This window comes from Pteropus medius, unplaced genomic scaffold (assembly GCF_902729225.1).
Source record: "Pteropus medius unplaced genomic scaffold, Ma_sr-lr_union100, whole genome shotgun sequence".
Taxonomy (NCBI): Eukaryota; Metazoa; Chordata; class Mammalia; order Chiroptera; family Pteropodidae; genus Pteropus; species Pteropus medius.
Window position 1 is genome coordinate 37,051,498 of NW_024351730.1, and position 26,065 is coordinate 37,077,562.

Genomic DNA, 26,065 nt, shown 5'->3' on the forward strand with positions numbered 1-26,065 from the left:
ATACTCGAAATAAAGTTAGCTAAATTAATTGTATACTTTATTACATGTATTTAATCATCACAATAACCCAAGATGTAGGCACTATTACCAGTTCTATTTACAACTGAGTCATGGAATGGTTTCTGTTACAGCAATGAGGCCTGAATCCCAAGCAGATAATCTGTCCTCAGCGCCAGCACTCTAGTACACGATACCGCTTCTCACCAGTCATCTGAAAGACTCTCCATGGTATCTTTTTCAACATTCAGAATATCAAGACACCACCTTTCCATTTTCTCTCATTATTATCCTATTTTTCTGTCATCTTCCAATCCATAGCCATTGAAATATTTTGCTAAATACATGTAAACTCTTACTACTTCTCTAAGAGCTAAAATTTCAGCCATTGTCATGGTCTCAGATAGGCAACCACTTCCTTTTCTAATAATGTTGCTGCTGCTTCTTCACTTAAAGCCTTGCCTATCTTTTGCTGAATATCAGGTAGACACAACCAGGTCAAACTCTGCAGAATCTCAACCTCCAGGATTTCTGCGCCTAGCCTTTCTCCATGGCTCAGTCATTCACATGTGCTCATAGAATGGCAGATCTCTCTTACAGTCAGCCCTTCATGCCACACTCCAATAGCTGCCACATGATTTAGGTCACATCCTCCTGTCTCTCAATTACTATCCTTCTTTTCCTTTTCCTTTCTAGTCTTCCTAGGCAGCATTTGTACCTTTGAATAATAAAACTGCATAGCTTAAAATATTAAAATGTCTGTTTTTAATAATATAAAGTGGTGCCTTCTACTTTAGATCTGTGATCTGAATACAATTATATTTTTCTAAATACAGCTATACTGATAAGTTTATTTATATGAACTGATAAGATACATTACATTCTATATTTAGCGCCGTTGCCAAAAATAGAGTGATTCCTAAGGAATGTTTGTTTTATGGAATGGAATAGAATAAAATGCTCTGTGTTTTAAGGTAGAGAACAGTCAAATGGTAAATGAAATAACCATGTTCTGATTACTTTCTTTTTAGAAATTAAAATACCCTAATGCTCACTTGTAAAAATCGCGTAGTGATTTCTACCTGTTGGATACTATTATCTTCATCTGCATTAGTGTTTTCAGTTCATGTACAACAAATATATGATTTTAGGGAGGATCTTATTGGCTCCATTTGAGTAGGTCAAAAGGCAAGGGTAAATAAATTGTATCTTATCACTTTGTATTTACCTTAGTAGTTTTTACTATTATCTGTCCTGTAGAAGTAATTTGCTTCTGTATTATTTATGAATAGTGGATGTAATGATTTGCTTCTGTACATCTCCTCCAAATTCTGCATTCGCTGATGTAACATAAATAACTTGAAATAAGCCTTGGTGAGAGTATTTACAACACAGAAACTAACAAAAACTTAAAATCAGGATTATGGTTTTTTTCTTTCTTTATGGAGAGCCAGTTGTTAAATATTTGTCACCACAACAGGTTTTTAGGTCTAAAGACACAAATTAGGTGCTCAGTACTCTCTTCTCTTTTCCTTACCATCCCTCTCTCCTGTCACCTCTTCCTCCCTTGCTTCTTCTACATTCCTCTGTCCTTCCATCCCTTCATTTCTATCTCACCCCATTTATTGCTTCTTCTCCATTAGCGTGTAAGGACCATATTTCCACCTACTAAAGTCAGCCTTTCTTTACATGGCAAGAAAAATTGAATCAATGAATGATTGTCTTTAGAGTTCTCTGATCCCCAAAGTAAAACTCTTTCGGACTCCATTTTGCAAAATACATATTGAGATTTGGAGTAGCTTGCAATGGGTCATATGTCCATACCTGGTGAATTCCTGTGACCAAGTTAATTGGTAACTAGGATGGTGGGTATGCATCATTACCACCTAAGAATCTAATTTAATGAATAAGGCTACTGGGATTTGGAATCACACCGACATCATTTAATTTTGGGATATAGAATAATTCCAAAAATAAGTTGGAGCATTATATGGACAAAAACAAAAATGTTTTAACTATGAGCTCCCATGTGTTAGAAATAGAGTAAATACTGCTTGAAGTTAATAATTATGAGTTCTTGATTATGAGTTCTTTAGTTTCTATACCTTATTACAATATAAATAGATAACAGATAGATAAATAAAATTGGCTTTCTAGCAGTCATTATTACTATTTAAGCTGTTTACTCATCATTAACCCAAAAGGAATATGGAGGGAAGATGGTATTTAATTTATAATAACGTTTTAAGCATTAAAAGATTTAGTGCATATGAAGAGTAATAGCCATTTGCCATAATTATCACAATTGTTATCATCAGTACTTTACACTCATTTAAAAGAATGAGATAAATGGAAGCTATACTCATATTTTTGTAAAATACATGCATATACATATATATGTATATATACATATGCATACATATGTATATACCTGTATAATTATATTTGTATATGCATGTTTTTATGTTAATTGAAGAAATCGTCTGGTTGAATTTACTTTAAACTTAATAATTATCTGTAGGAATTTTATGTTTTGGCAAACTTATTTCTGCATTGCATCCTTTTCAGTATTGTTTAAGTAATATAATGAGTTTGCTTTTCTTTAGAGTCAGAAGTAAACATATACATTTTAGAGATGAAATTGTTTCATATGCTTAAATTAATCTGTTTATATGCATCTCCATTTTAACAATGAAGGAGGTCTCAAAAGACACCAAACATACTTACACCTTACATCTTAGACTTTTAGCCTTCAGAAGTCAGAAAATCAGTTTCCGTTGTGCAGCTACCCAGGATGGTATCTTATTATGGCAGCCCTAGCAAACTAATATACTAGCTTTAGCTTCACAGTATGGAGAGAATTATAAGAATCTCCTCTACCACCACCATGCCACTTGACTCCCGCATTGAGTTGAAACTGGGTATGGGGGAAAAAAAAATCGATGAAGAGAGTTTCTGATTTTGTTTTAGGATGTGATACCAAGTTAAATGTTTTGAGTTACTATAATTTACTTGTCAAATGGCAGACACCAGCAGGTACATATTTCCTTAATACCTGCCTTCATTTACAACGACCAGTTCCTCTACTGGGAGATATGGAGTCCACTCTGACTTGGAGGATTGTACCATTGGAGCAGCATTCTGCCTAGGCTTCACTGTATTTCCAAAGAAAGAAGTTTGAGACCATGTAGTGAGGGAGTAAGGGAGATACAATAGTTGACAGCAGGTAAAGGGTGTAGGTTGGTTAAAATATGGAGAAAGCAAGTCCTGTATCAAAATAAGTAATTTCAATAGTTTAAATAGTTGTGGCTTTTCTTGTGTCTGTCTACTTTTTCCATTTTCATCTTCCAGCTACTTTTACCACTTTCATTTGCCTATCTTTAAGCTACATTGTTTTCCACCTTATAACATTCTCCATTTTCCAGTTTAATAAGTAATCTACATGTCAGTCTACAGAGGATTTCTATTTTCTTTGATATTACTTTATTCTTTATTACACTATACTTAATTTAACTCCTAACTTGAAGCCAGATGATCATTCCAATAGAGTAAAGAACCAAGATATTGAGATAGCTATTTACTTCAGTATTCACCTTTTACAGTACAATAATTTGTATTTTTTCTGGAGTCATGGTTGTATTTTTTAATGATTGAAATTTTCATAAATCTATTTGATAGTGGGTTATTACATGTAAATTTAATTATAAAAAGTAACAAAATAAAACAAAGCAAATAAAACAAGGATTATAGTATTTTTTATATATTTCTACTTGAACAAACAAAATTAATCACATTTTATGCCAAAAATCTTAAATCATGTGTAGGTAATTATACTTCTGGTTCTCGAAACACTCTGTGCTTTTCAAAAATGTGTTGTTTATACTTCAAACAAATATTCGAACTGCAAACTCACTATAGACTATTAAACTATTAAACTATTGTAAGATCTAAAGTTTATAAGCATTAAGAAATTATTGGTTTTTGAAGTAATCTATATTTACTTGATGTGTTTATTAGATAGATGCAATATGCAGTTATTTGAGTAAATCAATATAATACACATTGATGCTATTTACATATACCTTGAAAGAAAAAAACTTTTTATAACCTATATTGTATTCTAAAATGATTATACACCTGAACAAATATTTTATTATTTGTAAAACTTTATTTGTATCATATTTACTTCTTGGTGATAGTTGGGCATTTTTCACAAATGCTAATGACTGATTTTGATAGTAAACACAGACAGGATTCATTGACATAGAGGAGGTTTTATTTGTAATGTTTATACATAAACTTGCAAGATTCAAGACATTGATACTCAGTATTTTATAAACCCAAATTGTATCTATATATCTTGTTCATCTCTTCCCCACCTATTTCAGTATTTTTCCTCTGAGTAAGCTAGCCACTTTTGGGAAATTCAAGAAAAGTGATTCTGAATTCTCAAATGATGCAAACAGGTCAGTTATTTTATTACAGTATAACAAATGGCTGCAGAGGTCAGTGACCAGTTGAAAAGGTTGAAATGTGGTATACTTGAATTGAGACCCACAATAACCCAAGAGCAAATTACTTCCTTCAGATAATTGAGATGTGTTCAAAATGCCATTTGAGCTATTAATTTCTAGAGTTCCAGATACATGAATAACTGAACTGCGTTTTGAAAATTCTTCATGTGATGGCTTTGTTTTAGGCACCAATAGGAAGGCATTACAAATATTTCATCTAGTAACCTCTTTGCTACAGGTGTGTGCATCTATGCATATGAAAGTCAAAAGATGGGAGAGAAGAGGCAAATGACATGATAATTTAATAATGGTTAATTTGACTTAATGAATATTGTTGACATATTTTAAATTTGCAGAAAATTCATCTGTTGCTACAAAAACAAATATCCTTAATGATAATAGTTGAGTTTCATGGTCTTTTAATACAGTGTAATAATAACTACAATGTATACTTATGGATTACTGAAAGACTTAAAATATTAGCAAACCAGCTCAAATAGTTTGCACAAAAATTAGCAGTTCAAAACTACTTACTCTTGAGAATGTATGTTTTGTTTTGTTTTGTTTTTTCTCTTGATGGTTGCAGAAACAAATAAATATTACCTGGTAATTTTCCATTACTTTTTTACCAGGAAGAGATTTCCATTAAACAAATTGGAGGAATGAGATAAAGATAATCACAGTTCATCTAAGATACATAGTAAACCAGTTTATATTTTATTAGTTATTTAATAATTATTTAGTGTTACAGAAATATTTAGAATATATTTAATCTTCAGTTTAATAACATACCATAGTTTTACATAGTTTTTCATTCTATATAATCAGATGTTATTTAAGTATCTAAAATGTTATTAGGAGGTAATTACTCAGGTAGTGTTTAATATACAATAGGTGCACATCAAACAATATATCTACATTTTAGTCAATGAAAGAAAAGTTTTGTTGCATAGTGCTTGAAAATTTCTTCTGAATTCTTTAGTGAATCAGTAAAATAGGCCACATTCATAATTTTGTGCTTTTCATCATAGGTCATAGGAGTACATAAAATGGCCAGATGAGTAGCTATTTAAGACCAAGGTGAAACCTGAAGTTCCCGCCTGCACAGAAAATTGTGTGGAAAAGTGCATAGACTTTGTGACAATTGTATGTGTGTGTTTGGCACTTAGGCAGGGTGGGGATGTGTAAGAAAGAGATTTGTCTATAAAAAAATTGTATTGAACAAAATTACTTGTATCAGCAAGAGTTTGAATTTGGTCTATAATATCTGGGGGCAAGAAATAACCTGTTTTATTGTTCATAAGCAGAGAAATCTGGCTCAACTCCTGCTTGCCACAGGTTGCTGGAAATTACATCTTGTGGATATTTGTGGGTTCTTTCCCTCCCCCTAGAATATACAAGATTCTGGGAAGGGGTTTATGTGGTATCTGGAAAATGAGGGTTTTTAGTCCATCATGAGCATTGCTGAGATGTTCCTTCTCCAAACTCTTTTGGCCTTTTTTAGGTAGTAAATTCATTTAGTACTGAATATGGCCTTACGAATTTTTCCCAAAGTCACACCATTAGTGTCTTTCTACCCTTTTTAAACACAAACTCACACTACAATCAGCCATAAACCAAGTGATCCTGTCCCTCCACTAGTTCTGCTTTCACTGGTACATGTTCCAGTCCTCAGCTGAAATGTCCATTGCTGTTCATTTCTATGCATCTGTCCTGAGTGATGGATTAGCACTTTTCTCTATCCTTGTGGGGGTACAGTTCCATCTAGTCCACTACAACAACAACCATATATAATCACTCTATATTACCCACAAAAGCCCACATAGTAGCACTTTGTAGTACTTTCCTATACCATAGGTCGCAGAGAGTATGACTGTCTTTGCCATGCAGAGGCAACCTTCCACTCTGCCTGCCCACCCATAGGCTGAAAGGGTCCACATTTTCATATTCCTACACACCATTTAAAGCATTCAATCAGAACCTTACTTTCTTCCACATTCCAGCTGCTGACTCAGAATACAAAACTTTCTTAATTTGAAGCCAGAGGGAAAAAATTATTTTACTCTATCTCAATAGTAAAATTGAAGTCCACATTTTTGTTTTGGTGAAGTAACATTTTACATTAGTAATATTTGCCCAACAAAGTTTTTCTGTATTTTTTACTTATAATTTTAGTTGGACAATCAACAATGCTTGAGATTCCCTTTACTTATTTCTTAAAATCTTCTAAATTTCTCTGAGTATTTGCAGCAAAACTTGTCAGTTTTTTTCATCACTTGCATTAATTTGTACTAATCTCAGCAGGCTCTTACTATTCCTGAAATTTTTTTGTTTTACAAGAGATTCTTCATCTTTACCTCTTTTCCTGAGCCACCTACATACTCTAGCCAATTGAAATCCTTGCTCTCCATCTGTGCTGTCTCCTCTCTTCCCTTTCCTTCTCCTCCAGAGTCCTGAACCATTAGTCTTTCTGTATCTCCCTCCACACTAGCTCCTTTCTCCCAGATACGCTGAACTGTCTTCCTTCCTTAAAATAAAACAATCAAACTCTAGTGTAGGGGGGCACCTTGCCTTCAAATAAAATCCCATATTTCAATCCATTCACTTCAACTGTATTAAAATATCAGTGTCTCCACTCCCACCCATTTCTGCTACAGCTTCCTACTTCCGAAGCTCTTTGATAAGATTTCTTTATCATCGAATGCAATGACCCCTTTCCTCAGTCCTCCTATCTAAATTCTCCCTGGCCATAGATGTCATCAGTCACTCCCTTTTGATAGCCCCCTTCCTTCGGATTCTGCAACATTTCTCCCATATCTCCTCAGAGCAAATTCTTTGCTCCAACCACACTGAAATATTCTAAAGAGTCATGCTCTTTCACACCACTTTACCTCTGCACATGCCTTTCCTCTTGTTTAGAACTTTTAGTCTCTCATTTTATGCCTGAATTCTTATACTTCCTTAAAGTATCAGCTGCATCGTTAGTTCTTTTGTGAACCTCCCTTATGCCTTCTCATCATGAACCCATCAAGAAGAATCAATCATTATCTGTTCTGCTATAAATACTTTCCACTTCATTATGCCAGAGTTGCCAATTTATTAAAATGGATCTGCTTGGCCTCCTCTGCCAGAATGTGAACTCCTTACAAGGAGGGACAAACCTTGACAGATAGCACAGACTTTAGCATCACACAGACCATGGTTCAAGCCTCGTTTATCCACTTTTAGCTGAATGACCTTGAACGAGTTGTTTATGCTTACTAATCTTCAGATTTCTTACCTGTAAATGACTCTCAGAAAATATATAAGGATTAAATGATTTAATGTATACTGGGGTTGGTAAAGAGAACTATCAAAAGAATGCCAAATAAGTGAAAGATTAAGGCAATGGAACTCTGACTAACATGGCTACATACAATAAATACTTGATAAATTCCTATTGAATCTATAGATGAATGAATGAATAAATGCTATTTTCTTTGAAATATTTACGTCTATCTTCTACACTTACCTTTTCTAATATCATAGGAAGTTTAAAACTCTCCTTTTACTCTGTTTAAATTAAGTATTTGTTTATGATTTATTCATTTATATCATTTCTAGCATACTTATTTGATATTGTTTTTCTTGCCAAAATTTTAATTTTATGAAATAAATGACATGGCATGGCTTTTTTTTTTTTAATTTTTTAACAAGAGCCTACCCTGATACATAGCAGCTATTTATTAAAATTTTATATATTTCAATTGCAGCATGTTATCATGAATCAATTAAAAGTAGTTGAATGAATAGAATTCTCACCCTTTCTACACGTATACAATATTAACAGTGATTTGAACAATATACAAGACCAAAAGTAGGTAGATCTGAGGTGATGTGATGGCTCAATGATATCAAAGGACCAGATTCTTTTTTATTCTCTTTTCTCATCATATGGATTCATGTCATGGTTTAAGATATGCTGGTACTTTAGGCATTATATCTTTTTTTCTAGCCAGTAAAAAGAATGGAGGCAGAAGGGTGAACTCTCCCTTTAAATTTATATACAATACTTGCCTGGAAGTTGTACACAATGCTTATGCTTATTTTTCAATGGGAGAAAAATTTTTCTCATGGTCATTTATATCTAAACACAAGGAAAGGTTGAGGATGTAGACTTTATTTTGAGTGGCCATATATTAAAACATACAGGGAAACAGATTTGAGGATAAAAAAACTAGTAGCATTTGCCACTATTTAAATAACAAAAAAATGATTGTATTAAGATACTGCATTACCCAAAGGACGTTTAGCCCATTGGGAGATTCATTACTATTTCCTCACATTTAGGACAAACTGTATAATTACCTCTTTTTGCCTTCTCTGAATTCCATAACTATGCAGAGATCACTCCAAGTGCACAGACATTTACTGAGAGAGACCTCAATTTTTTTGCTTATTTATGCCTGAGAAATATGGAGTGATATTCTTATACCCAAACAAAAACAGCTAATTTAATTATACATGTTTTAAGCATTTCAATTTCTGGAAAGAAGTTATGTCCTTATGTGTCTGTTTGTGTGTATTTTAAGATAAATACTTCTTATCAAGCTAGACTCTAAACAAAATATATCAAATTCAGAGAAAATAAAATTGAAACAGATTTTAAAAAACAAATCACACAATAGCAAATATTTATAAACAAGGGCAAGCAATGAAAATATGCTTCTAACGTATTTCCTAAGTAAAGTACATGAGTTTTTAAAAATTAATACCAATAACAATGTAAATGGGGGAGGGACAACTAAAACCAAAGATTGAAAGTTTATACTTTATGGAATGATGTCTTATATTTTTGCTGCTCTCTTTGCTATAATGAAACTGAGTTTCCTGCTTAGCACTTGCTTGGCATACCCACTTAGAGAAGCAAATAATTTTTGCGTATGCTACATCTGGTTTAAAAGATAAAAAAATCAAATATGAATTATGCACATCAAACTGGTTTCATTCAATAAAAGTTCTGGCATGTCTATTATTTTCACTTTTAAACTATTCTCAGTAAGAAGCCATTTTGAAACTATGCAGAATTGACTGTAAGCTTTTCGGTGTCCCAAATCCAGGATTGTGAAACTACTTTTTACAGTTACTTAGTGACAAAATGACAAATGAATGTGCTATTCATTGTAGTGTAAGATGACTGTGCTGTGTCCTAGTTGTCAATTAAGTTTCTCTCTCTGTATGTCTCTTTACAGATAAAGCTATTCCTTGAAACCATAGTATGTATAAGGGAGAGAAAGAAGTATATAATCTCTATATTTCCTTAAAGGAGAATAACTCTACATAACAGCTAAAAAACACTGATTATTCAATATCACTATTTTTATTTTTTAAATTAAAAGTATTTATTTTGCTGTCTGTGTATATGTTATATACTAATGGGTTCGATCACTTCCCATAACCATGATTTCCTATGTTTCTTTTGTTACTTTATGAATCAGCATGTGACGTGTTTTACTTAATTCCAGTAATTCATAACTCTTATCATTAACATTTAATTCTCTTTTCTACAAATAAAACAAAATCCATGTTACAAACATCCAACCTTTAAATTATATAGTGGCTTTGGGAATATAGATCAAAGAAAAGTGGCCATTAATGGAAATTGAAAAATAACTGTTCATATTGTTTTAGGACCCTTGTTTTTATAGCTTAACACATACTTTATTTCTTAATAACTGATTGATATCTTTCCAAATATGCATTTTTTTTATCCTGGAGGGAATTTCTTGATTGGAAACATTTATCATGATATGAGGAATAGTGTGTAAGAAGGCGCATAATAGTAACAATTATTTTTTCTTATTTTAAATGCAAAAAAGGTAAAATGATCATTTTTACTTCTTGTAGATTGTTGATAGTCTACATTTTGTCTCATGATGTTTTAAATTTACTTTATTTGAAATCTATTTAAATATTATTAGGGAAAATAATACTTTAAAATAATACTTTAAAACTATTACTGGAAAGAAATAGAGGAGTCTTTCCTCAATTTAACATTTTCCTCCAGTGATCCTAAGCTGGTAAAGCTACACCTCCTTCCTTTGTTGTTGATTTCTCTTGATGAGTGTTGGAGTCTCACAGAAATCCAGGTTCCAAGAACTAAGCAATAAACTTGATTCTTCCTTCTTCTTTGCTTTTTTCAAAAAATATTTACATGCTGTACTTTTCAATGATCATAGTTTCATTCCTCTCATCATCCTTTTATCTTTTATCAGACCATTATTTCTCACAATTCCCTACCTTTCTTCTCAGACCCTCCTCTTCTTATTATGTGTGATCTTTCGGTTCTTAATAACAAATGTGTCCAAAGTTAAATACTTTGCTGAGAGTCTGAAGTATAAATATCCGATTGAAACGATAGCCATTAGTGGTAAATGTACTTTATAGATGAATTATTGGGACAGAAATGCAAGTAACGCTGTGTGTGTTGCTCTTGGACTTTTGGGAGCTTTTTTTTCCTAAAAGGTTTAGTTCTAAAATCATTGTTGATGATGTCAATCAGTAACAATCAGACTACTGATTTACTTAAGTGATGCTGTCATTGGATTGCAATTAATGTTTTTCTACTGGAGTATAAGGAACATCATTGTTGAGAAACAAAAATTTTCTTCCCATAAACACCTTATCAGATAAATTAGAGAAGTTATCCTGAAAGATAAGCTTTTCTTTTTCAACATTTTGTAGAGTAAGGTTTATATACAAAGATTATCAACTTATCACCAACATTCTATTATTTTAAGAATTAACTCAAAATTTCAAAATGTACTGCAGTTCTTTCCAGGCATCCCTTAGAACTGAAAATTACAACCTGAGATTGATTTCTTAGGATTGTATTTTCAGGTTCACCTTGTAAAAATTCAGACAGTTCTTGGAGACAACCACACACAAATAAGATTGACACATTAATTGAGTATTAGATATCTTTACAAAGGGAACAAGCACTTTCATGAGGAACAGTAAAAGACAAAAGATCCAGAGATCCAGAGCTGACATTTCTGCAGTGTCAACCTGTCTGCCTAGAGCAGGGTTTCTCAATCTTGACTCCAATCTTGATATTTTTGGCTAGAAAAGGCTTTATTGTGGGGATATGCTCTGTGCATTGTAGGATCTTTAGTAGTATCCCTGACTTCTACCCACTTGATTTCAGTAGCACCTCACCATTCACTACCAAAAATATGTCCTACATTGGGGTAAGTCCTATGATGGTAAAATTGCCCCAGTTGAGAACCACTGGCAAGATTAAGGGTAGCGTAATAATCATATTAAATACTTTAAAGATATCTCAGTTTTTAAAACAAAAAGGTGCTATTATTTGCTGAACTAAGGTCCAGAAAAGTTTTTTTGTTTTTGTTTTTTTAATGTAACATGATTATAGAACTTTTTGTAAGTAGCAGAACTCAGAAGTCATCCTTAAAATTTACACTTAACAACTATAGAGTTGAATAAAAGGAGAGAAGGTGACAAATAAACATTGTGCCCACCTAACAATTTTGCTAAGGGCTAGCACTGGTCAGTTTTCTCCATGTTAATAACAGTTTGTATAATACACTGCTTATTCAAGATACTGGTTCGTGTATAGAATTTTTAAAATAATTTAACTTTATTTCCTACTGTGTACACAGAGCTTGGATTATAGTTGTTAGATTATGATTTATGACAGTCTTAATTCCTTGGAAACCAGGAAAAAGTCAGGATTCTATGGTTACGATGATAGATTTGAAGATGTTTCAAAGCAAACATTGCCTATAAAAAGGGCAAGAGTATGCGAAACCTGAGAGAGCAGCTATTAACTGTCAGCATTTTTCACCCTTTCTCCCAAAATTTACCTATGAAATGCTAACTTCTAAAAATTTCAGTTATGGACTTGAAAGTGAGTGGAAAAGCAATTAGTTCATTTACCCATTTTGTATTCATTCCATCAACAAGTATATAATCTTCATAGGGGTAGGGACTTCATTTTTTCCCTTTTCCTTCCTTTGACTATTATTTCCTCTGAACCTTATCTAGTACCTGAGAGATAGTTGACAATATTAAATATTTATCAAATGAAAAGCAGTCATGATGAATATAATTTTTGTTATTATATATTTACAGATCTCTCTCTCTTTCTCTCTCTCTCTCTATATATATATATGTATATATATATATGTACATATATACATATATATATATAGATATATATATATGTAAAATCATAACATGTGCTAAGTGCAGTTACTTCTTTAAAAACCCAATAGTTTAGGAAGCTTGTGTAGAAAAGAGTAGATGAGGAATGCAGACATTTAAAGAAATAATATAATTTTTTTCATAAAGTTAAGAATTTATGAGTACCAAGCATTTGAAATCTAAGTAAATAAAGTTTTTCTTATCACTCTTACCTATTTCAAGTTTTAAAAAAGCCTAAATCATTAAAATATAACTCTACCCAATTTAACTTGAGCAGAGTTTATCACTATTATCCACAGCTGTATTAATTTTCTATAGCTGGTAACAAATTATCACAAATTTTGCAACTTATTAGCTTACAGTTTTTAGGTCAGAACTCATACAGGTAGTAACTGGATTCTCTCTTTATGGCATCACAAGGCCAAAATCAGTTCTTGTCTGTGGACTCTTGGGGAGAATCCACTTTAAATTCATTTTTCTTGTTGGGAGAATTCAGTTACTCGTGGTTGTAGAACTGAGGTCACTGCTTGCTGGCTGACTGTCTACCAGGAGGCCACTCAGCTGCTAGTGTCCCTACAGAGTCTTTGATTCCTGGGCCCTTCCATTTTAAAGCATGCACAGAGTGTAAAATTCTTTCCATTTATCGACTCTCAGACTTCTTTTGAGACTATCTGGTAAAAACTCTGCTCCTTTGAGTCATGTCATTACATCAGGCCCATCCAGATAATCTCCCTATCTTAAATCAGTCTGCCATACAGCATAACCCAAGCACAGTAGTAAAACCATCAGGTAAACAGACCTCTGGATTATGCAGGGCATGTACACCAGGGGGAGGGGAATTAGGGAGCTATTTTAGGATTCTGTCTACCAAAGCTGCCTTTCTTATTTTACGGGTTTTTTGTTTTCATTTTTTTTTTTTTCTTATATGGTGCTCATTGACCACTGGATTAGGCTGGTCATAGTTGATACAGTATCTAATATGATCTTGATCTTAATAATTACCATCTTTACTGGCATTGCTTAATTTAAATTTTCTGTCTTCCTTTTTAAACTATAAACATGGTAATTACAAGGCTTTGTCTAGCTTCAGCATAACTGCAAATTGACAATATTCATGGCACCTAATTCTTTCTTGACTAAATGAAATAGACACTCAACAAAAATGTGTTGAAGGAGGAAATGAAAGTGAACACTAGAAAAATCATTCTGTGTAGGAGGCTTCCACTAGAATGTAAGGTCTAGCTTCCACTAGAATGTAAGGTCTCAGAAAATGCAAACTTTTATTCACTGATGTTTCTCCAGTGTCTAAATTCTAAACTAATACCTGATTCATAATGGGTTCTCAGTAAATATGGAAAGAATGAACAGTCCTACGAAGCTTAGATGTAAATGTTCATGGCTCAAATGATAACCTGAATATTTAAAACTTTCAAAATGCGTTGCAAAGGTTTCCCAACATTTTTGGCAATTATTTCAATCTTAGCAAAACTATAATATGTAAACTTTACTCCTATTTCACAATACACTTACCTTATACTTCGTTACCCCCAAGTCAAGAATGTTTTGTGAAAATTAACTAAAACTTAAAGCAACTATGGGTACAATTAACCAAAGATTTAAAAAATTTGTTTCAATACTAGCTACACCAAGAATTTTGTAAAGTTCAAATACAAATTTATGATGTAAATTTACTTCTGTACATGTATTCGAACATAGTCATTTTTCACAAAGTGCATTGGTCCTTGTGTTTGGCTCCTAATAGTTTGTGTTTTGATTTTTAAACTTAGGTTAGTCAGCATCTTTCTATGCTTCTCCTTATGTTGTGCTGGAAATCCCAAGTAAAAACGATATGACATGTATCACTATTTGTCAAGCATTTTGAGTTTCTCAGAGCCCGTTGTGCCATCATCAATTATAACCCCAAATATTATCTCTTATTCCCATTGTCAAACAGACAGTTTTCTGATACTTTAAAGCTTGATAAACTCTTTCCTAGGAAAACCTTAATCAGCATAATTTTGGTCGCTGTGGTTCATTTTTTATAAACTGAATGTCCTGATGTAATTTTAGGAATCCTAAAATGTAATTATTTAGATTGGAACTGCTAGTAAATAAATCCTCGATTCATTTTCTTTTAAATCCTGAAAGCTCAGTGCCCTAAATACTGCTTTGGTAGAAAAATCATTGGCAGGTGCAGACTACTGCCACTTCAGACAGATTGATAAATGCACAACAACTTTTAAAAATCTCTATTCCTTATTTACCAATAATTATCTTCTATTGGCTCTTCTGTCAACACTTACTCATTTAGTCTATCAAATTAACTGATTAATGCCAAATATCTTTCTAGGCTTTTGCTTAAAAAGTAAATCTTGGAAATACATGTTATGTAGAATCTTAGAGTTTTCCTATCTTATGAAAAATGGCTGAATTTTCATTTATCTTTTGATTTAGGCCTTTATTTTCTGCCAACATGTACACTTCTGCATTTTCTCTCCATGCTCATCATTTGCCCATGGTGAAGTAAATCTTTTAAACTTTACTTTCACAAGTATGACCTTGCAATTCCTATTTGTGCATCTTCTCTACACTTTACTACCTTCTATTATAGTCCCTATGAAGTTTTAGAATAATCACTTTTCTAATATCATTAATATTCTTTTCCTCTAGTTTATAAATTCAAGATCCTAGAATGACCAAATTAGACCTCAATAAATGATAAAGGAAAATTTTCCAACCAATATAAATCACAGCAGACTTATCTTCTGTTCTTCAAATACTCTTTAGCCCTTATTCTGAATTGCACATTAGCTTTTAACCAGGAGAGTAGGCACTTATTGGAAAGTCTCTCTCCATAGAATATATACTGGCTGTCTTCACTTTCACCATTGTAACTGTTCTAGGAAACATATGTCTTCACTTTAAGGCTCTAATGATGTGTTGGAAGGTGTAGGTGAAAATCCAACATCAAAGAACTTTGGAGTGGATGTTTTTAATGGTTTTGCGATGGTTAGGTCATCATGGAAGGAAGGCCTTTGAAATCAGTCAGTGTAGCTTAGTACCCTGAAAGCCTTGCACTCTGGATGTTTTATGACAAAGGTCTGTGACCTCAATTATAGTAGAAAGGACTCATCTTTCACTTCATAAACTTCATAAAGTCTCAGTCTTTCAGTTAAAATGATCGAAGAATGCTCATAAAATGGTTAGTAAATACTCATTTCTAAATGGAGACCAATGAAATGAATCTCAAGATGTTTGCCATTAATGAGAAAAATAATGTTGACTATTCATATAACACTTCTATTCACAAATCACATAAATCCAAAACTAAAGTATCTGACTACTAGTGCTTTACAATAACAGGCATAGCTGCCATTTGACATAAACTTAGGTTGACTCTGAGCCAAGCAAAACATCAACAAATGAAGATCTGTTTGAAAAGTCTGGTGAAAGAAATTTGGATTGTTGACCAAAACTTCTTGGTAACTTCCCATGGGAAAAGAAGTTCTTTTGGAGGACAGTGCTGAATAGCTTGGCATATGCCGACACTTTGTTACAGTCTTTTCAATAGCAGAATCATTTCCAGGCCACCAGACACAGTGAATAATTCCTGAATGTGCTACATGTGGTGTGGCCAAAATGACAGTACTGCCATCTGGAATAATAACAAAATTTTCTCAAAACAGACATCCTTTATGGACAGATAACTCATGCAGATCATGTGTCAAGGGCTTGATTTCTTCAGACATTTCCCCACTGGACTTTGCAGTCACAAGCAGAATCACATTTATAGTAACAAAATATAATTACAGATAAGAACTACAAAAACCACACTCTATTGCCTTTTAAAAAATATATTCACAGATATTAGGAAGGGCACAGCATCCACTGCTTTTAAAGAAATAGGTGCTCAGCTTTCTATCAGATGTGAAGAGGTTGTATTTTGGCATGGAAAAAAAGAAAGTTGACCAGTGATTGGGACACCACAAACTACTGAGAAGATAATGATAATACCTGAAGAAACTAAGAAATCCTATCTCAACCTATATCATCAAACATGAATATAGCAGTATTCATATATTTAATATCCTGATTTAATTCCAACTTTAACAGCCTTGTTTTACTGTGTCTTATAAATAATCTACTTCCTCTTCTGGAACCCCCAAGCTGATGTTATATCCCACAATTTATTTTACTTTCATAATCTCTTTATTAATGAATTTCTTATTCAGTGATTTTTGAGCATTTTACTAAATTAACAAATTTTTATTTACATTAAATCAATATAGCAGCTGGAGGATCAAAATATATTAAATATCCAATTGATCGAATCAGGGGTGAGCTGTGTGGTTCTCTGATGGGTTGGATTGGTTCTTATCCCAGGAATTATTTCCACAACATATTAGGTCTCTAACTAGACATTTTTAAAAACTTCTGCCTTTGCCGTGATATTTATGGAAAGTCCATTCTTTCTCTAGTGTGAAAGACACCCTGTCATAAACTTTAATTCCTCAGATAATGTTCAGAGATGATATCTAAGACGGATGTTATGAACTAGGCTATTGAAGTAATAGAACAAAAAGTTCGTTCACTATTTATAATTGACTAAAATGAAACAAAAAGTCATATAAGGTTACATGAAGGAAAAATGTGAAAATTAATTATGTTTTAGTTGTTAGCAAGGATTTGACTGTTACTTGCTCTCTGTAAATATATGTGTGAAATCTTGCCTTTAGACATAAATGTCTGATCGTTGCTATCATATCCCCTTTAACAGAAGTAGTCTGTAAAATTAAGTCCAGATGATACATTTTGTGACTCAGTCCACAGTTCCATTCTTTGGCCTACTTGATATACAAAACAAAATAAGGTGCTGTATGTTTTTATAGCTATTGAAAACTTACCTTGAGAACATTTTATGTGGTTCATTGATCATGTTACATACTCAACTTGCCATTCCCTATTCCCAATGGCAAAGACCTCACTAATAATGAGGAATTGGACAAAAACAAAAGTATGAAAATTTCTAAACAGCATTCCATTTATATGGAGAATGTTGTACATTAATAAGACTATATAAAGGAAGGAAAAATATTGAGATATATTTTCACTTAACAATTTATAATATGCTAGTTGCTCTTTATTTAAATAACTAGTTATTTTATACAATGTGAACTTATACACATGATTATATATTATAAATAACCTTATAAAGTTAAAATAATTTTACATATTAACTTAGATAATGTACAATAAAGATTTGTTTCACATTTTTGGCTGCCTAGTTTTTCATTAATGCCTATTGCTACAAAACACATGACGAATAAGCTATCACTGAATTAAGCAAATTCTGAGGGATATATATCTCTCTCTCTATATATATAGATATATATATCTATATATCTATATATATATATAGATATATAGATATATATATCTATATATATATATATCTTTGTGTGCCTTAATGTTAGAGAAATGGCATGTTATTCATTGAATCCAGTATGAAATACAAGATTATTACTGTGGACCATAAGTCTTATGTGATCTGATTTCTTCCCAAACTCTTATTTAAGCCCATCATTTTCTCACTTATTTGCTTGACTCCAGCCATCCTAGTTATCTTTACATTTCCCAGATGAGTAAAGCTTCCTTTTTTCCTCTGCTTAGATCTAACCTCCCATTCAGTCTCTATGTAGTAGGACTCAAATATTACCATTGCCTTTTAGCCTTCATTGAAATAATAGTAACATAGTCTCCAAGAACTAATTTCTATTCCACTCTTATGTTTTTCTTATTTTTAAAATTGTTTTAGTCATTTATATATTTTCTTGTTTATTGTCTTTCTCCCTCCCACCAGAATAGAATTTGCACAAAAATGAGGATCTTATATGTCTTATTCAACACTATTCCTTATGCCAAGAATAATATTTGGCAAAGAGCAGGCATTCAATATATATCTGTTGAATAAATTGAATGAATAACTGAATAAATAAACACATATTTGAGCCATAAACCATATGCCTTTTAAAGTATGGTTATCAAAAAATGACGGGCAGAAAATACTCTCACTTGAAAATATGCAATATGCACTGTGAGACTAACAAGACAACCTGCCAAAAAGAGGAGAAAACAAACATTATTATATCCTGTTAATATATTACTTAAAAGTAAGAAAATGAAAATTAAAAATATGTTTTTGGTAAAAAATTGATAATAAATGTGTTATTTATCCATAGAATCAAAGGCAAGATATGCTTGAAGGATCTTCTTGGTCCACCAAACTTTGATGCATACTGCACTTTTGTTGAGGGAGTTGAGATTGAGAGAGTGAAACAGTGTAAGGAGGTATTGTCAGAGTTTCAGTGGAGTTTTAGAGTCCATCATCGTTTATGTCCTCTCATACATGGATGACCTCACTTGTTGCCTGACACATTCTTACCTACCAAGAAGTTGTTTCTTCCTCTGTCATCCCCACATCACTTCATACTACCTTTAACTATTTATACATTGCATTTACATATCATCTTTTCCATCTCCACTGGGATCTATTTAGAGGTCAGAATGTGTTTTAGTGACTTTATTACCTTATCCCATGCCCAGGGTAAGTGCCCAATGCGTATCACTGGATAAGTACTTAATTTTTATGAACACACTTTTAAGAACCAAATGGAATTAAGAATTCACCTACTGTCTTGTATATTTTATATTACCATACCAATGTCAACATGTATTTTTTTAACCTGTAATTAATGACTCATTCAATTACCCTTCAATGCACATCATGTTATCATGTGTTCCCTCAGTGTTCCTGTAGATATTTCTTGATGTCAGAAAAATCATGCAAACTGTTTGATTACATTTTAAGAAATTTACGAATATTGTATTTATTTACTTAAATAGATCATGGATAGTTAATTTTTGATTAACAAGAGAGTAAATATTAAGCTCAAATGCTTTAGTCCATTGTGTCTTATCATTCTTCAGAGTAATAACTGCCCTAAATGATGGTACGACAGTTTATCAGCACAAAGTCGTTGAAGAAAAATGCTGTTGATTCTCCTTATTTGCAATTAATGAAGTGCTTTATTCACTGGAGTCAGTGAAGAAAGCTGAAGTGAAAAACATCAAATGTCACCAAAAACAGTGTTCTCTGCTGCCCCATTGAAAGACAAGATCATAATCTTAAGCAAAAAAAGACTATGTAGCCTCATACATTAAAAACTAAGAGTGCTGATGCTAAGTTAGCTCTAGTACCCCTGTCAGTCAAAAATGGGAATCATGGACACACATTTGAGTGTGGAGAGAAATTTAATTAAATTATTTTTTTAGTTCCAAACCCTTAGAGAAGAATAGTAGTTAATATATTTTAAAAGACTATCAATAAAATGAGTTCTTAACCCATGATGACTCAATAGAACTTCCAAAATCCCTATGATCTGGAACCTGAGGTTTCTGTCCTACTTGCTTTGTTATTATCCTGCTTGTGAAACTCCATCTGTATAAAGCTAAGTGGATGCCTTGCTGGATATTCACAGGAAGTACTCAAAAGTATTTAGAATAGAGCATCATATAAAGTATACAAGCCATAAAATGTTAATCATCACAAAGGTTTAACAGATAAGGAAGTTGTAACCCAAAGGGTAGTGATTCTCAAATTTCAGTGTTTATCAGGTTTCTGGGCCCCATTCCTAAAATGGGCTGGGAGGACAGGGACTTGGACCAGAATATTTTGATGTAGATGATAAATGGATGATATTGAGAAGCATTTCTTTTATACATAGAATGCAAGTCAACTATTTCCTAGTCCAAAGTATTTGTTACTCCATGACTTTTGAATATATTAAGACGATTTACAATCTGTTAGCTCCACTACTTCTTTCAATAGGGATATTGTAAAATAGTGTTAATTTTGAGTCATGGGGCTTAGATACATAGAATAGGGCAAAATTATTTGGAAAAACAAAATACTCCTGCCAACCCTTACACACCAATGATACACTCAAACTTTTCGAGCTATAGCATATTAAAAATTGGTTCCTTGCCAGCTGCAGCTATTAAAGAATTTTGTTATTTTGCTCCTAAAACTATAAATTTGTTTATTACAAGACACTTATTCCATAAGATTTTATTATTCTGCCAATTTAAAATTCTAGTAAAATAGATGAGTGGAAGATTAAAATAGAAAATAAGCTATTCTTCTTTAAAACAGCAAAGTCAATCAGTTTGTTGATATAATCTGTGACTAGTTTCTAAAATGTGTCATCTTTACAGTAGTTTGTATTTTATCTTCTGATAAATTATGTTTGACAAGTAGATCGAAGAGCAGAGGAAAGCTACATTTTAAGTAGTACGTGTGTGTGCGCACGCACACACTCATGGCATATTTTAGGGTAGTATTTCACAATGAAGTCTGGTGAAACACCCTATTAATTTTATGAACTAACTCCTAATGAATATGTCAAAAATAGATTGCCAGGTACATCTTAGCATTTATCAAGAGTAATGCTGCTGGAATATCTTTCTTTTTATATTGCTTAAAAGATGTGTCAAAAATATCTTTTTCAAATGTGGAAATGTAAATCATGGATTCCAAATTATTTCACTTTTATACTAGGTCCTCGTATGACATCTAAATTAAATGTTAAGATGATAGGTATGCACAGTTTTCTGTGGCATTTGAAGAAAATGAAATTATTGTTAAATTTTATATGTGTGAGAGCAATATATGTGGGTTCCCCCCTCCGCTGTATGTGTGCATGTGTGTGTGTGTGTGCGCATGTGCACGTGCACACATATGTAGGGAGAAATTTTTCATCTAACAGATTAAAAAACATTATATTACATCCTAGTTACAGTAATTACAGCTTACTGGTGACACCGTCATTAGCAGAGCAGTCCTAATGTCTGATTTATAGCAGTGTCATGAATGATTAATTCAAGATGAATTTGATCGAGTGTAATCATAATGAAATAAGTTGGTACTCAAGACAGAACTTTTTGGAAGTTATTGTACATACGGCTATACCTAAAAAAATATATATATATACACACACACACACACACACACACACACACACACCATACACAGAGAGAGAGAGAGAGAGAGAGAGAGTTTGGGTTTTAAAAATCAGCAAATTGTGATTTAAACAGATGCTAAATAAACTGCTTGAAATTATTTTTCAGAAATGACCAATAAAATTGGTAGTTTGAGTGGTTCATGTATGCCTTCAGTCTCACAAAGGGCAAAGATCTAGCCTATCTGTGTGTCCTTCTTATCCAAAATATGAGAGGCCTAAAATATTTATTTTTAAATGAATATATGCAGGAATGAATAAATAATAACTAAGTTACTCTAACTTAAAAGGCCCTCTCGACCCTGACAACTTGTGACTTTCTCTTGTGTTGCTGCGCATCTCAACCACACTTCACTCCTCTCCCGACTTTGTTTTTTTTTTTTTTTTACAGTATTAGGTGAACATACTATGGTTAGATAGGAATAAAAAGCATTTTGCCCTAGGTTTCGAAGTTTGGCTTCTTATCCTGTCTTGGTCTATAACTTGTTACTTAACCTTCCGACCTCAGTTTTTTTTTTTTTTTAACATGTAAAATAGGAATTTTGACCTAGATGATCTCTTACACAATAATATCATATGATTCTTTAAATATAGTTATGTTCGTTGATTAAAACTTAGTTTCAGTTGGTTTTCAGAAGTTTCAAAACTATGCCCTAGTATTTCATTTCTGCCAAGTTTACCTTGGATTTTTTTTCTGCCTGTGATATGAATGTGGAGTATGGACCCTCAATGAATCAGAGGAGCAAGCTTCTGTAGCTCGGGGAAGCAGATATAAGGAGCCAAAAATTTAAGGGTTTCATTATTTATTTTCTACTTTGGTTGCTGGCAAATATGAGAGGTTTTCTTTTTTTTTTTAATTCAACTTTCCAAAGAAATAATTTTAATATTCTAGTGTCCAATGGCTTAGAGATACACTGTGACAAAATGTGCAAAAGTAGTCTTGGTTTCATACTGTAAAAGATTCAGGGTAAATAATATTGCCTAATATTGTCTATGGATAAAATGATTGCTTTGTTTAAATTCAAAATGCATTTGTCCACCTTGAGGGGCTCTTTCTCTTTTAAGTTTCTTTGTTTCTTTGGAGAGAGAAGATAAGTCCTATTAAATTAAATTTGTGGTGAAATTTGTATATGATAAGAAACAAATTCTCCAAGAAATCTATGGCCGGGTGTTTGTATGGGAAGGGGGTGGACACGATTTTTTTCTTCCCATCTTCTAGATACTTCGAGCTGGGCTATTGATCACATTAACATGAAACAGGTTAACATGAGAAAATATCCAAAATTTATTATGGATATACATGTATAGATGCCATAAGAATGAGACCCGAGGAGGCACTGGGCAATTGAGATTTATATGCCATTCTGGAGCTAAAGAAAAAGAGGCGGGGTGTGGCTAGGAACTTCAAAGGGCAGAAAAGAAATTCACATGGAGACACAATAGCAAATATTTGGTAAATAAATATTTTCTGGGCCATATTATGAAGGAAAACAGAGAGGACTGTCAACAAATGGAACTTGCTGGGTTCCTCCCTGTCTATCACACACTAGTTCATATTAAACTATAGTTATCTTAGATGATACCTCCCTTCTTAGAGCAGATCTTCCATCTAAATTCCATTAGGCAGATACAGAGGGAGGGTGAAAGGTTCTTTGAGTTCTTTGTTCTTTGATAACCAGCTTAAAATCAATATTCCAAAAAGCATATTTTGCGATGACAAACTGCTTCCCTTCAGTGTGAATGTTAAATTTTCCATTTGGTAAGAAAGGAAGATTCTGGAAATTGATCTCAAAGAAATTACTTATATAAACTATTTTTTAATAGAGAAATTACATGTAGGTCTTTACCAAAATTATGTTGAATAACATATTGGGATAAAGTAAAAATGTATGTGAAACTCCAATATTACATTCTCTTTATTAGTATTAATTTATGAATATATTTAGGAAGAAAGAATACATATAGAAGGTTGTTTGTTTAAATATAATACCCAAGAAGGCATATAGGTTACATTTTAATAAATCAATGAAACTTTTAGTTCTCATCTTAAAAAAGAAATTCTTAATAGGAAAGAAACAAAAAGTAGATTTTTATATGGTATTCTCCATAAATAAGGAAAAAATCTGTAATTTTATGGTTTGTTTTCTGTGATAAAGAATTAAAAAAAAATCCATCTAAAATTTATCCAGAATTATAAAATTGCTTGGTAGAAACAGATTTAATTCATTGAAAAATTATAAAGAAATAGATATTTATCTCAGATTTGAAAAAAATACAGCATCAAAAAAAGTGAATATAGTACTAAAACGTACTGGATATACACAAAATAAGGAAAGAATTTGGGATATGATAGAACTCAAATTTCATGAAATGGAATATTTTTGTTGTTGTTTTGGTTTGATTTTGCTTCTTGGATCATATATCCTGGATTGTTTTTGCTATTTTATTTATTTATAACAAAAATACAAAATGACTTAGATTTTCAGTTTATTAAGCACTTTAATCCTATCATATAATGCAGTTTTTAAAGACTCTATGAAGAAGGCACAAAAGATTTTATTAACTTTAAGGATGAAGAAACTGAAACTTAGAAAAATTAAGTATCCTAAGAAACCTAAGGAAATAAAAATTCCAGGATTCAGACCAACTATTTTCATTCTAAATCCATTATTTTTGTATAATCACAACAATTCTGGGCATTTTCAAATATGATTTAAATGTTATATTAATTATTAAAATTGGATTTGAATTTTAATATTCTAGTTTATAATCTACATTCAATTCTTAATTTTTACATCTAGGTTTATATTAGATGAATAAAAATTAAAAATTTAGATATGTTTCCATTGTCAAAAGCCTTATTTGCCTAGAGCTAAAATTACTTCTGATTTCCTACCAATAATAGAGGGCCATAGATGGAATTATTGCTGAATTAGATACTAATTTAACTTCATCTAATTCTTCTTATTGAAGAGCCCCATCTGAAAACTTTTATGGTCCCCTATTCCTCTTATATCCAGGAAACAGAAGGAGCAGAAATCGATGATAGAGCAACCCTTCGCAACTGTGAATCCTCAATCTTTGAATGTCCACATTTCCTGACACATCTATCATTGATACTGTCACAAAATTTGGCACTTTATAGCAGTCTGTGATTGATTTAATCTAGATTGCATTATTTATTATAGCTTAAAATATTGCAGTGTCTTCCAATTAGACTATAATCGCTTTATAAACATGAGATTGGGGGAGTGTCCTTAGTGTTAAGCAGAAGATGTGTGCTCAAAAGAAATTTGTAGATTAAATTAATTAGGCTAACATGAAATGATTAAGATACCATTCTATTCATTAGTCTTTAGTTCACTTGAAATCACATCTGCTGTTTTTAAATATGTGTATCATACTTCTATCTTACTAATAGTAAAAAAGAATGGTAAAAATCAGATTCAGTGTCACTTTTATCACACAATTTTAAACATCCAAAATTTATTTAGTTCCGTTCATATTTTTTATTATTTTTAAAAGAAGATTTTGAATATAAGAAAACTTTTAAAAACCATTATAGCATCTGTATATATGACTGGAGGCTAGAATTTAAACATAAAAGCTACAGTTAATTTGCCTCTTTTGTCCTGTGTGAAAAGGCGCAAGACCCAGTTCATGTACACCATGAGGATTTGGGGGACTTTGTTCTAGAAGCTGACTTGTAGATGTAGAAAAATCTAATCAGAGTGGCTGTTAATTTAGTCACAGTGGTACTTGGAGAATTCTATAACCCTTCAAAGATTTTTCTTCTAAACACTGATATATATGCTTCAAACTATTTTACTTTCTGTTTTCAAAAGCTTTCTGGTGTAGACAAGTTTTTTTTTTTTTTCTTGTTTTTTCAAATTGATGTTAATAAACATTTAAATCATTTTTAAAACACTTGATTTTAGATGGAATAAAAGTGTATATTCATTAAATTGATAACATTTTTAATTAGAAAGTTATTGGATTTATTAGATGTAAAACTTTATCCAAAATTATGTTTAAAATTTATGTCAAGAAACTAAGTATAGCAAGAAAAGGATAACTCATTAACCAAATATTCACTCAAAAGTGTTTTTTTTATAAGCAAGGTTATAAAGCTAAGATTGAATATAACATAATATTGGATAGTGCAAGAATGAGTATTTTTAAAACATTTAATAAATATGTTAATTTTACTGTGTTTCAGAAAAATACAGTTAGCATTTCAAAATGTTATTTTATAAAAAATAATAATACGAG

At 32.1% G+C, this 26,065-nt stretch overlaps 1 protein-coding gene across 3 annotated transcripts in view; it reads left to right on the forward strand.

The window, feature by feature from the left end:
- GRID2 (glutamate ionotropic receptor delta type subunit 2) overlaps positions 1–26,065 on the forward strand; it is a 1,244,525-nt gene that overhangs the window by 446,891 nt on the left and 771,569 nt on the right. The gene's annotated exons all lie outside the window — the stretch shown is intronic.